The sequence below is a fragment of the Balaenoptera musculus genome, chromosome 3 (assembly GCF_009873245.2).
Source record: "Balaenoptera musculus isolate JJ_BM4_2016_0621 chromosome 3, mBalMus1.pri.v3, whole genome shotgun sequence".
Lineage (NCBI taxonomy): Eukaryota > Metazoa > Chordata > Mammalia > Artiodactyla > Balaenopteridae > Balaenoptera > Balaenoptera musculus.
Window position 1 is genome coordinate 31,686,608 of NC_045787.1, and position 14,869 is coordinate 31,701,476.

The following is a 14,869-nucleotide window of genomic DNA, read 5'->3' on the forward strand; positions in this document are numbered from 1 at the left end:
CTGAGTAATATTCCATTGTATATATGTACCATTTCTTCTATATCCATTCATCTGTCGATGGACATTTAGGTTGCTTCCATGACCTGGCTATTGTAAAGAGTGCTGCAATGAACATTGGGGTGCATGTGTCTTTGTGAATTACGGTTTTCTCTGGGTATATGCCTAGTAGTGGGATTGCTAGATCATATGGTAATTCTATTTTTAGTGCTTTTTTTTGTTTTGTTTTGTTTTGTTTTATTTATATTTATTTTTGGCTATGTTGGGTCTTCGTTTCTGTGTGAGGGCTTTCTCCACTTGCGGCGAGTGGGGACCACTCTTCATCGCGGTGTGCGGGCCTCCCACCGTGGCGGCCTCTCCCGTTGCGGAGCACAGGCTCCAGACGCCCAGGCCCAGTAGTTGTGACTCACGGGCCCAGTCGCTCCGCGGCATGTGGAATCTTCCCAGACCAGGGCTCGAACCCGTGTCCCCTGCATTGGCAGGCAGATTCCCAACCACTGCGCCACCAGGGAAGCACTTTATTTTTAGTGCTTTAAGGAACCTCCATACTGTTCTCCATAGTGGCTGTATCAATTTACATTCCCAACAACAGTGCAAGAGGGTTCCCTTTTCTCCACACCCTCTCCAGCATTTGTTGTTTGTAGATTTTCTGATGATGCTCATTCTAACTGGTGTGAAGTGATATCTCATTGTAGTTTTGATTTGCATTTCTCTAATAATTAGTGATGTTGAGCAGCTTTTCATACGCTTCTTGGCCATCTGTATGTCTTCTTTGGAGAAATGTCTATTTAGGTCTTCTGCCCATTTTTGGATGGGGTTGTTTGTTTTTTTAATATTGAGCTGCATGAGCTGTTTATATATTTTGGAGATTAATCCTTTGTCCGATGATTCATTTGCAAATATTTTCTCCCATTCTGAGGGTTGTTTTTTCATCTTGTTTATGGTTTCCTTTGCTGAGCAAAAGCTTTTAAGTTTCATTAGGTCCCATTTGTTTATTTTTGTTTTTATTTCCATTACTCTAGGAGGTGGATCAAAAAATATCTTACTGTGATTCATGTCAAAGAGTGTTCTTCCTATGTTTTCCTCTGAGAGTTTTATAGTGCCCAGTCTTACATTTAGGTCTCTAATCCATTTTGAGTTTATTTTTGTGTATGGTGTTAGGGAGCATTCTAATTTCATTCTTTTACAGGTAACTGTCCAGTTTTCCCAGCACCACTTATTGAAAAGACTGTCTTTTCTCCATTGTATATCCTTGCCTCCTTTGTCATAGATTAGCTGACCATAGATGCATGGGTTTATCTCTTGGCTTTCTATCCTGTTCCATAGATCTATATTTCTGTTTTTGTGCCAGTACCATGTTGTCTTGATGACTGTAGCTTTGTAGTATAGTCTGAAGGGGTCTTTTGTATGTCCATACAAATTGTAAGATTTTTTGTTCTAGTTCTGTAAAAAATGCCATTGGTAATTTGATAGGAATTGCATTGAATCTGTAGATTGCTTTAGGTAGTATAGTCATTTTCACAACATTTATTCTTCCAATCCAAGAACATGGTATATCTCTCCATCTGTTGGTATCATTTTTAATTTCTTTCATCACTGTCTTATAGTTTTCTGCATACAGGTCTTTTGTCTCCCTAGGTAGGTTTATTCCTAGGTATTTTATTATTTTTGTTGCAATGGTAAATGGGAGTGTTTCCTTAATTTCTCTTTCAGATTTTTCATTATTAGTGTATAGGAATGCAAGAGATTTCTGTGCATTAATTTTGTATCCTGCAACTTTACCAAATTCACTGATTAGCTCTAGTAGTTTTCTGGTGGCATCTTTAGGATTTTCTATGTATAGTATCATGTCATCTGCAAACAGTGACAGTTTTACATCTTTTCCAATTTGTATTCCTTTTATTTCTTTTTCTTCTCTGATTGCCGTGGTTAGGACTTCCAAAACTATGTTGAATAATAGTGGTGAGAGTGGACATAATTGTCTTGTCCCTGATCTTAGAGGAAATGCTTTCAGTTTTTCACCACTGAGAATGATGTTTGCTGTGGGTTTGTCATACATAGCCTTTATTATGTTGAAGTAGGTTCCCTCTATGTCCACTTTCTGGAGAGTTTTTATCATAAATGGGTGTTCAATTTTGTCAAAAGCTTTTTCTGCATCTATTGAGACCATCATATGGTTTTTATTCTTCAATTTGTTAATATGGTGTATCACGTTGATTGATTTGCGTATACTAAAGAATCCTTGCATCCCTGGGATAAATCCCACTTGATCATGGTGTATGATCCTTTTAATGTGTTGTTGGATTCTGTTTGCTAGTATTTTGTTGAGGATTTTTGCATCTATATTCATGAGCGATATTGGTCTGTAATTTTCTTTTTTTGTCGTATCTTTGTCTGGTTTTGGTATCAGGGTGATGGTGGCCTCATAGAATGAGTTTGGGAGTGTTCCTTCCTCTGCAATTTTTTGGAAGAGTTTGAGAAGGATGGGTGTTAGCTCTTCTCTAAATGTTTGATAGAATTCACCTGTGAAGCCATCTGGTCTTGGACTTTGTTTGTTGGAAGATTTTTAATCACAGTTTCAATTTCATTACTTGTGATTGGTCTGGTCATATTTTCTATTTCTTCCTGGTTCAGCCTTGGAAGGTTATACCTTTCTAAGAATTTGTCCATTTCTTCCAGGTTCTGCATTTTATTGGCATAGAGTTGCTTGTAGTAGTCTCTTAGGATGCTTTGTATTTCTTCAGTGTCTGTTGTAACGTCTCCTTTTTCATTTCTAATTTTATTGATTTGAGTCCTCTCCCTCTTTTTCTTGATGAGTCTGGCTAATGGTTTATCAATTTTGTTTATCTTCTCAAAGAACCAGCTTTTAGTTTTATTGATCTTTGCTATTGTTTTCTTTGTTTCTATTTCATTTATTTCTGCTCTGATCTTTATGATTTCTTTCCTCCTGCTAACTTTGGGTTTTGTTTGTTCTTCTTTCTCTAGTTCCTTTAGGTGTAACGTTAGATTGTTTATTTGGGATTTTTCTTGTTTCTTGAGGTAGGCTTCTATAGCTATAAACTTCCCTCTTAGAACTGCTTTTGCTGCATCCCATAGGTTTTGGATCATCGTGTTTTCATTGTCATTTGTCTCTAGGTATTTTTTGATTTCCTCTTTGATTTCTTCAGTGATCTCTTGGTTATTTAGTAACGTATTGTTTAGCCTCCATGTGTTCGTGTTTTTTACGTTTCTTTCCCTGTAATTGATTACTAATCTCATAGCATTGCAGTCTGAAAAGATGCTTGATATGATTTCAATTTTCTTAAATTTACTGAGGCTTGATTTGCGACCCAAGATATGATCTATCCTGGAGAATGTTCTGTGCGCACTTGAGAAGAAAGTGTAATCTGCTGTTTTTGCATGGAATGTCCTATATATATCAATCAAATGTCTCTGGTCTATTGTGTCATTTAAAGCTTGTGTTTCCTTATTAATTTTCTGTTTGGATGATCCGTCCATTGGTGCAACTGAGGTGTTAAAGTCCCCCACTATTATTGTGTTACTGTCGATTTCCTCTTTTATAGCTGTTAGCAGTTGCCTTATGTATTGATGTGCTCCTATGTTGGGTGCATATATATTTAGAATTGTTATATCTTCTTCTTGGATTGATCCCTTGATCATTATGTAGTGTCCTTCCTTGTCTCTTGTAACATTCTTTATTTTAAAGTCTATTTTATCTGATATGAGTATTGCTACTCCAGCTTTCTTTTGCTTTCCATTTGCATGGAATACCTTTTTCCATCCCCTCACTTTCAGTCTGTATGTGTCCCTAGGTCTGAAGTGGGTCCCTTGGAGACAGCATATATATGGGTCTTGTTTTTGTATCCATTCAGCGAGCCTGTGTCTTTTGGTTGGAGCATTTAGTCCATTCACATTTAAGGTAATTATTGATATATGTCTTCCTATTACCATTTTCTTAATTGTTTTGGGTTTGTTTTCGTAGGTCCTTTTCTCCTCTTGTGTTTCCGACTTATAGAAGTTCCTTTAGCATTTGTTGTAGAGCTGGTCTGGTGGTGCTGAATTCTCTTAGCTTTTGCTTGTCTGTAAAGCTTTTGATTTTTCCATCGAATCTGAATGAGAACCTTGCTGGGTAGAGTAATCTTGGTTGTAGGCTCTTCCTTTTCATCACTTTAAGTATATCATGCCACTCACTTCTTGCTTGTAGTGTTTCTGCTGAGAAATCAGCTGTTGACCTTATGGGAGTTCCCTTGTATATTATTTGTTGTTTTTCCCTCGCTGCTTTCAATAATTTTTCTTTGTCTTTAATTTTTGCCAGTTTGATTACTATGTGCCTCGGCGTGTTTCTCCTTGGGTTTATCCTGTATGGGACTCTCTGCGCTTCCTGGACTTGGGTGGCTATTTCCTTTCCCATGTTAGGCAAGTTTTCTACTATAATCTCTTCCCGGGTCCTTTCTCTTTCTCTTCTCTTTCTGGGACCCCTATAATGAGAATGTTGTTGCATTTAATGTTGTCCCAGAGGTCTCTTAGGCTGTCTTCATTTCTTTTCATTCTTTTTTCTTTATTCTCTTCCACAGCAGTGAATTGCACCTGTCTTCCAGGTCACTTATCCATTCTTCTGCCTCAGTTATTCTGCTATTGATTCCTTCTAGTGTAGATTTCATTTCAGTTATTGTATTGTTCATCTCTGTTTGTTTGTTCTTTAATTCTTCTAGGTCTTTGTTAAATATTTCTTGCGTCTTCTCAATCTTTGCCTCCGTTCTTTTTCTGAGTTCTTGGGTCATCTTCACTATCATTATTCTGAATTCTTTTTCTGGAAGATTGCCTCTCTCCAATTCATTTAGTCGTTTTTCTGGGGTTTTATCTTGTTCCTTCATCTGGTACATTGCCCTCTGCCTTTTCATCTTGTCTATCTTTCTGTGAATGTGTTTTTTGTTCCACAGGCTGCAGGATTGTAGTTCTTCTTGCTTCTGCTGTCTGTCCTCTGGTGGATGAGGCTATCTAAGAGGCTTGTGGAAGTTTTCTGATGGGAGGCACTGGTGGTGGGTAGAGCTGACTGTTGCTCTCTGATGAGAAACTCTTGAGTCTTTGTCACATTTGCTATTCATCTTCTCTGTTCATCTTTTATTAGTATTGTCTTAGTCAGATCAGGCTGCCATAACAAAGTACCATAGTCTAAGTGGTTTTAAATAACCGAAATTTAATTCTCACAGTTCTAGAGGCTGAGAAGTCTAAGATGAAGGTGCCAGCTGATTTGGTTCCTGGTGAGAGCTCTCTTCCTGATTTACAGATGGCCACCTTCTTGGTATATCATCATATGGCCTTTCCTCCATGCATACTAATGGGAAGAGAGACAGATAGAGAGATAGAGATAGAGATGGAGAGAGAGGCACTCTTTTCCTCTTTTTATAAGGCCTCCAGTCCCATTCTATTAAGATCTCACCCTTATAATCTCATTTTAACCATAATTACCTCCTAAAAGCCCTATCTCCAAATACAATCATAAAGGTGGGGGGGTATGGGTAGGGCTTCAATATATAATTTTTTTTTTGGCAGGGGACACAATTCAGTCTATAGCAAGTATAAACTTTAAAATCCTAAGTGATGGATTTCATATTTATCAATATTCAATTTGATATAGTTTTATTTTGCCCATCTTTCTAACTGTCTGTAATACTTTGAGCTTTTATTCTGTGGAGTAGATACTTATATAGGTGTATTGCCATCTCATGTCCCTACACTTTTGGGAAACTCTTCACATGGAAAACTGGATGGACCTCACCCCTCCCCCAAATATATCAAAATGCTAATGAGAATAAAGGGTTCTTTCATTTCTCAAGATTTACCTCATTGAAAGGCAGTTTGGGCTGTAATAGTAATATTTTTCTGTATCCGAAGAAGTGTCTATACAGCAGAAAAGCTGGTTCTGCTTTCATCTGTTCTAAGGAGTTGACACTGGGAATTTGGCATTCACTTCTGGATGCTACACTTAGGAGGGACACTGGGATGTCCAGCAGGGATGGTGAATGTCTTCAGGAGCATGGTCTAAGAGGAACAGTTGAAATTCTTAGTAGAAAAGAAAATGGGGGGACATGTATCTGATTTTAAATGTTTAAAGGCTTATCATATGAAAGAGGGATTAGGGTCCTCCTGAGTGCCCTCATAAAACAGCTAGTATTAATGGATAGATGTGAGAAGAAGGCAAATTAGTTTATGAGGAAAAACCTTTAAACAGCCAGAGCTGTGCAAAAAAGGGTGGCGACGGGGAGGTTCTCTGAATCATGACATAGGAAGCTTTTCTTTATTGACAATATTGAATCAGGGGAAGAGTATTTTATACCAGGGTCATTGTCCAAGACTGAATTTGTCCTAGGGCAGTGGAATTGTGTGTAAATAGCAGGGAATGGTTCTTAAATTGTGAAACACCATTTGGTGCTCTGAGAAGGCTGATTTTCTGTTATTAGGTGCTGTGTCAAGGAATGCATAGTGTCTGTATTAATTTACTAGGTATGCCATAACAAAGTACTTAAAACTAGGTGGTATCAAACAACAGAAATTTGTTGTCTCAAAGTTCTACAGGCTAGAAATTTGAAATCCAGGTGTTGGCAGGGCCAGACTCCCTCTGAAACTTATAGGGGAAAATCTTGCCTTTGCTTTTCCTAGCTTCTGAGGATTGCCATCAACTCTTGGCATTCTTTGGCTTGCAGCTTTGTAGCTCCAATCTTTGCTTCTGTTGTCACATGGCATTCCTCTTCTCATAAAGATACCAGTAATGTTTGATTAGGGCTCACTCTAATGATTTCAACTTAACAACATCTACTAACACCCTATTTCTAAATAAGGTCACATTGACAGGTACCAGGGCTTACGACTTCAACATATCCTTTTGGAGGACACAATTTAACCCTTAACGGCATCCCCAGGAGGCTGATATACTGTGCTTTCATACTGGCTCTGTCCCTGCCATGCTCAATTTCCTAAGCAAGTCAGTTTACCTCTTGGCACTTCAGTTATGCTTCTGTAAAATGAGAGCAGTAACTTTCTCTGGCCAGACATAGAGAAAGAACATGTGGACCCAGTGGGGAACAGGGAGGGTGGGATGAATTGGGAGAGTAGCGTTGACATATATACACTACCATGTGTAAAATAGATAGCTAGTGGGAAGCTGCTGCATAGCACAGGGAGCTCAGCTCAGTGCTCTGTGATGACCTAGAGGGGTGGGATGGAGCTGGTGGGAGGGAGGCTCAAGAGGGAGGGAATATATATATATACACATATAGCTGATTTACTTTGTTGTACAGCAGAAACTAACACAACATTGTAAAGCAATTATACTGCAATAAAAAAATAAATGAATAAATAATATAATAAAAAAATAACTTTCTCTGGCCAACTGACAAGGTCTGATGTGACTACATAAAGTGTTCACACATGGTCATGTGATCTCAGAAGCCCTCATATATAGATATGTTTATTGTAACCCTCTCAATATAGGTGCATCTCCAAATGATAACCTTTTTTCATTTGAGCATAATTAAAGCATGAAGTGCTTAATCTCTAACAGGTATAAAAAATCTCACAGACACTAACTACAAAAGGCCAAAAGGCAGGGTCTGCAATAAGAACTTGAGAAACAGCACAGCTTTATTTCATTTTGGAAGTCTGAGAGAATGAACTAACTTAATCAACACAATCTACCCAGTCCACATGAGGAAGAGGAAAACACAAGAGATCTGTTTTAGGATTTATTCTAAGATTTATGATCTAATTTTTCACCATGACAGTCACTTTGTTCCCACAACATCCTATTCAAAGACTTTCTGGTGACCTAAATCTGTCATTTTCTTTTAAATCCCCTGTTTTCCATCCTGTCCTTGATTTCCAGCTGTTCTTTGTGTTGATTACCATGAGTGATAATTTGGGGAGGCATGCAACATGTTTGCAAGCAAAGGGAATGAATGGTCTGGCATTTGAGGAAGGACTAAAAAAGACATTTCAGTCTGGAACCAGGCAAGCTGGAAGAATATGTTCTCAACAGCTTAAAGTAATGGATATGGACTGAAAATGGCAAAAACAATCTTGAAAAAGAAGAACAAAGTTAAAGGACTCATACTTCCTGGTTTGAAAACTTATTACAAAGCTACAGTAATCAAGACAGTGTGGTAGTGGCATAAGGATAGACATATAGATCAATGGAATAGGATTAAGAGTCCAGAAGTAAACTCTTACATTCATGACAAATTTATTTCCAACAAATGTGCTAAGATAATTCAATGGAAGAAAGAATAATCCTTTTAACAAATGGTACTGGGACAGTGGAATATCCACATGTAAAAGAGTGAAATTGGACATCTACCTCGCACCATACACAAAAATGAACTCAAAATGGATCATAGACTTAAATGTAAGAACTACATCTAGAAAACTCTTGGAAGAAAACATGGGAGTAAACCTTAGTGACCTTAATTTAGGCAATGGTTTCTTTGATATCATACCAAACGCAAAGAAATAGCAGGAAAAAATAGCTAAATTGGACTTCATCCAAATTAAAACTTTTTGTGCTGTAAATGATACAATCAAGAAAATAAAAAGACAACCCACAAAATGGGAGAAGATATTTGCAAATCGTATGTCTGATAAGAGATTTGTATCCAGAATATATAAAGAACCCTGACAACCCAATACTATAAGGACAAATAGCTCAATTAAAAAGTAGGAAAAGAATATTGAATATACCTTTATCCTAAGAAAATATACAAATGGCCAATGTACACATGAAAAGATGCCCAACATCATTAGTCAGTAGGGAAATGTCAGGGAAAACTACAGTGAAATACCTATAACTTCAAACTAACTTGGATGATTATAATAAAAAAGGTGGATAAGCAAGCTTAGTGAGAGGAGAGTGTTGGAGAGGTCTCTGAGCCCTGACGTTCCAGGATGACTTCATCAGGCATAAGGATCTTAGACCAGGGAAAGATGAGTGGAAACAGAGGCAAACGTTTTAGCCAGCCTGTGGAGGCCAGTGCAAATACCCAGAGTATGAATCACTGATCAGACACTCTCCACGTGCCTTGTGGCTTGATGAGGAGCCAGGGCCTCAGAAACCAGAACATTCTTAGCCAATTGATGGAGATGATGGTGCATTTGCTGTAGATCACTGAAGAACATATCATGCAGCTGATGACCAAGCACATGCAGCAGGACCTGGTGCTGGAAGAGCAGAGGCACAATCAGGCCAGCCAGGAGCAGGAAGCCCTCCTGGGCCACTTAATATGCCAACTGGTCTACCTCCTGTAGTCTGGGGCCATGGGTGGCCTGGGATTCCAACTGTCTTGCCCTTCCCAGGACTCTAGGGGTGAAGTCAGAGGTGGGCAGTGGGCCCATCATCCAGGCAGTCTGACCAGCTAGTTCATCAATGGAGTGATTTTGAAGCTGCATTTGCCAGCCATGACCTATCCAACTGTGGGATTGACATCTCTGCCTTGTACCATTCCAGCTTCTAGGGCTACAAGAACTGCCATGGAGACAAATACCATGAGGACCAGAACACTTAGGGTTTCATTAATCTTGGTACCAGTGAGAATAAGCTGTGCATTGATCTGATTACTGAAATCTTGAATCAGAGTACCATGAACTGCATTGAGGATATCCTGCTGCAATATCCTGATTAGAGAGGGCAACCATCCCTGTGGGAAGAAGTGGGCTCGTTCCTGACCTACTACTGCAAGACACCTGCCCACCTGGATCCAGAAAACTTGCCTGTTCTAAATCGCTGCCACTCTGTCTTCTCCGCGCTGGCCATGGTTCTTTGCAATTCAGGCGAGGCCTTTCTGACCCCTCACCACCTTCTATGGTGGCTTCCTCTTCAGCTCCCACCGGTATGTGAAAGTTGAGCTTGTCCCCGGACAGTGAGATCACTGATGTGAACATCCATCCTTTCCAGCTCATATGTAGAAGGTGGAGCAAGCCCCACTCGAGGCTATGCTTAAGGGCAGTGAGGTCAGAGACCTTGTGTTAATTAACCCTCAGAATCCTCTGGGTGACCTCTACTCCTGGGGCCCACTGAAGGAATACCTGGAACTTGCCAAGAGGTGCAACCTATGTGTCATTATAGATGAGATTTACATGCTCTCTGTGTTGGATGAATACATTATATTTCACAGTGTTCTGGGCATGGAAAATTTGCCTGGTTTCAACAGGGCCCATGTGATCTGAAGCACCAGTAAGGATTTTATCATTTCTGGCTTCTGCTTTGGCACTCTGTAGACCCACAACAAGGAGGTGGGCTCTGCCGTGAGCTCCTCTGGCTGCCTCTGCAGCGTTTCTGGCATCACCCAGCACAAACTGTGTTGGCAGCTCCAGGACAGAGAACAGATTGACAAGGTGTATCCACCTGCTAACCCTCACAGGTACATCATTAACAAGTTGAAGGCATTGAAGATCCCCTTTCTCAATTGTGGCTCTGGCCCCTATATCTGGGTCAACTTGGAAAACTTCCTGGACCTGTGTGCATTTGAGGAAGATCTGCTCCTCCAATGCTGCTTCCTGAACAACAAGCTGATATTGTCCCGTGGTGAGACCTACAAGTATAAGAAGCCTGGAATTTTCCACCTAGTCACGGTGGATAAGCTCATCGGGCTAAAACACATTTCCCGCATCAGTTCTATCAGGTGCTAGTGAAGCAGAAGCAGGATTTGATAGCGAAGCAGCAGGAGAATGCACAGAGGGAGTGAGCGCTATGCCCTCCGGTCAGTCACTCCAGCCAGTCACAACGCTCAGGGGGCCCTGCTATCAGCCTCTGGTCCAGAAGGCTGGGGCACTGAGCTGGTGTTGTGACTGAGGAAACAACGGGCTCCTCCAGCAATGGGCTCATGTGACGCAGTCATCAACCTCCTTCAGCTGAGCATGTGTAATTTTTGGAAGCTTTGCATTGTTTTAGTCTCTGCTGGCCATTGTGTGTGCAAAACATTTTTATGGGGTTGGGGTCAGAAAGCCTACAGGAATAAAGGGAACTCCCTGGGGCCCTATTTAGATGGGTGTATTTTTGTATTTGATGTCCTCTAAATTCTATATTCTCTTAAATTCCGGGCCTGTTCTATTTCTTGTTGATATTTTTCATAATCACCTTTGGGAGCTAGATGATTTTTTTGTCCTTCAAAAATTCTAAAGCAGGTTGAATGTGAAGAATAATGTCAGAGGCAGGCCAGAAAGGAAGGGAAAAAACGATCCCTAACTGATGGAGCACATTCCAGGCGTTGGAGGCACTGTCCCATAGGATCCTGACAAGATCACACCATCCTTACCCATGAATGACTGAATGGCAGGGTGGGGAGAGAACTCCAGAAGCTCCTGCTTCCGAATATCAGTTCTTTCCATTCTTGCCTTTTCAAAAGACTTTTAAAATGAATCTCTGTGACAAGCCTGGGGTCTTCCATTTCTATCTCTAGTGTTTTCAACTGTTCTAATCACACCACTTGTGAGTTTCTCTGCAAAGCTTTTGCATATCTGAGCTTCAGGCTGAGCACTGATGCTGTGAGATGGGTGGGGCAGGGACCACCATCATTATATAGTTGATGAAAGGGCGTTTAGCACCAACTGGTGACTTTGGTCAATCACTTCGGTTTGTGGCCATCTTCCCTCTCTTGAGTCTAGGTTTGGTGGTTCTTGTTCTTCAATGACAATTTTCCTTTAAAAACATCAACAAAAAGCAGCATACCAACGAATCCCAATTCTTGAAGGTTTTTTTTTTTTTTTTAATACCACAGAGTGTTCTTTAGAAATCGACTACAGCTAATAAAAACATAAAGGGAATTCATTGGAAAGATGAAGGAGCTATTGTGACCAGAGATGCTCTTGGGATCTCTGTTAACAGCAGCTAATAGACAGTCTCACCAGGGAACCGTCCCTGGGATGGAAGCGTGGTGCCTTCCATGGAAGGGATAGGCTGTTTCTGTCTTCTGTTCCACAGATTCAAGTAAGAGAGTAGAGAAAAAGAACATTTTCACATCTACAAGCATCTCCCTCCATTATTTAGGTCTTTAATTTCTCTCAGCAACGTTTTTCTAGATTTCAGTGTAAAAATCTTACATACATTTTGTTAAATTTATCACTATATTATGTTTTTCATGTTATTTTAAAAGTATTATTTATTAATTCATTTTCTAATTATTTGTTGCTAGTATATTGAAATAACTGATGTTAGTATATTGTATCTTGTATCTATCAAGAACGTTGAAGGCTCTGAGGTTTTACCCTACTTGCAAACTAACGGGTTTCACGAATGCTGACAGACGGCATGAGAAGCCTGGGTCAGAGACAAATGACAACTTATTACTGACAGTAATAGCAGTAATCAGAGTATGACTTTTGCTTTGGTTCCCCAAGCCCTGCTTTCTACAGGGCAAAATGTGGAGGACCAAGTGATGCCTGCATAGGCAGTGGGGTGTGTTGCAGGAGAAGAGACCCACACATAGGGAACCTGATTCTTTTATAATCAGCAGTAAGCCTGCCTGAACTTTAGCCCTGAGGGAGGCATTATTTTTACTATGCTGAATAATTATAGTCATAATTTTAGTTCAACAATCCTTGTTTTACAGGTAAGGATACTGAGCCCAGGGAGGAAATCCAAGCGTTTACATCCATTTCTTTTCTTCTTTTTATCCCCATGGTGCTTATTCTTGGTCAGTCTATTACCTCTTGTCTAGTTTATTGTCAAAGATTCCCATATTCTATGCCAATCTTCCTAAAGTTCTTCTTTGATTATTTGTTAGTTACTTAATTAGTTAAGATGTTATTAATTCTTTAATAAATACATGTTGAACATTCTGTTTGTTTCACCCATGTTCCAGGCTCTGAAGTAAACATGACAGAGTTGTGCTGCTCATGCCACATGAAGTTTATTTTTCATCTTCTGGTAAGGGAGACAGATGACAAATAAACAACAAAATGTATGTGTCTCTGTGTGAGAAGGAAGTATGTTAGGTAATGCTATGAAGAAAACTAAAGCAAAGTATAAAAGTATAGTATGGTGGTGTGGAAGGTGCTATTTTTGATTTATCCCAGCAGGTACAACAGTGAAGTGAGGGACCCAGGTAAGCAAAGATCTGAGGGGAAAGCACAGCAGTAATGATGTACCAACCAACAAGTGCAAAGGCCCTGAGGCAGGAAAACCTTGATCTATTTGACAGAGAGCAAGAAGGTCAGTGTGGCTGGAACAGAGCAAATCTGGTGACGATTGGTAGGAGATAAAGTCAGAAAACATACAGAACAGCCAGGTCATCAGAGTCCCATGCCCCAACCTGTTCAAATGTTTCCATATATTTCAATGAACAAAATTCAGACTCCTTGACTGGGTAACCAAGGCTCCCCACTGCCTATATATTTTTTTTTACCTTTTCCAACTTTACTTTCATAGCCCCCTAACATGAATTCTTCACATCAGCCCAGCTAGCGTATTCATCAGACCCCAAGTTACTTTTCACAGCTCTGCTACTAGAACTTTTTTCCACTATACAACCTCTGACTATTGAAATTGGCAAGATAGGTCTAGTTCAAAAGTCCTGCTTGTCAGTGCCATGTATGAAGTTATATCTCCACGTTAGACTTTATGTGTGTGTGTGCATTTTGTCTTTTCTATAGTGCATTCCAAGTTCCTAGAGACTTGCTCATAGCACCTTTGTATCTCATTTATATCTGGTGTGGAGCCTTATAGATATTAAAATATGATTTAAAGGTTTTTTGATTAAAGAACCATATGTTGGGCTTCCCCGGTGGCGCAGTGGTTGAGAATCTGCCTGCCAATGCAGGGGACACGGGTTCGAGCCCTGGTCTGGGAAGATCCCACATGCCGCGGAGCAACTGGGCCCGTGAGCCACAGTTACTGAGCCTGCGCGTTGGAGCCTGTGCTCCGCAACAAGAGAGGCCGCGATAATGAGAGGCCCGCGCACCGCGATGAAGAGTGGCCCCCGCTTGCCGCAACTAGAGAAAGCCCTCGCACAGAAACGAAGACCCAACACAGCCATAAATTTAAAAAAAAAAAAAGAAAGAACCATATGTTTATAACTTTGGAAGACAAAAAGATTGCAAAGTTGCATCCTTTCATCTGAAGGATAAAATAGGGGAATGATAGAAACATATATTATAATTTATTTCTAGATTGTTAGTTAGCTGTTACTGAGTAAATACTTATATGAATGAGAAAATCTCATAGAGGAATGATCTAGGTTTTTCCCAAGTATGGTAAATTCTCACATCCTTAAACAAAAAATACTTTTTAATCGCTTTTCATCTGGAGAATAGACTGTGTAAACTAAACCATCACTTATGAATCTCCCATTGTAAATAATGAAACTATAAAATTGTAGATGATATACATTAAAATAATCATCTATTTATTATAATAATTTATAATAATAATATAATTAATATAATTTGTTATAATAATAATAAACTCTTACAATAATATACATTTCTTTTAAGAGTTCCAATACTCTCAGAAGATTTTATCAGTGGTATCATTGACAAGGAAATTGTACACTTTGTTTCAAATACATTTAGGAAACTGGAATTGATTTTTTCTCAAGGCTTTTACAAACTCATCTTTCAAGACCTGCTATAATTTTGATGTCTCAAAGTAATACAAGCAACTTTGTGCCCAGTTTGTCTCTTTTTTTTCTCTTTTTCTTGTTCTTATTCCTTTTTGTTTCCTTCCAAATTGTGAGTTTTCTTTGTTGTTTTGTTAAAAGCATGCATACTAATTTTAAATATCAAATACTATGGAATATATATAACCAAAAATATCATTCACATAAAAATATTATTAGCATTTTAATTTAATATTCTTTAATCTGTATCTCTATTTCACTTAGTATTA

General features: G+C 39.4%; 1 pseudogene; it reads left to right on the forward strand.

Annotated features, from left to right (window-relative positions):
• The first annotated feature begins 9,036 nt into the window (after positions 1–9,036).
• On the forward strand, positions 9,037–10,730 carry LOC118891848 (annotated as a pseudogene).
• Positions 10,731–14,869: the final 4,139 nt, after the last annotated feature.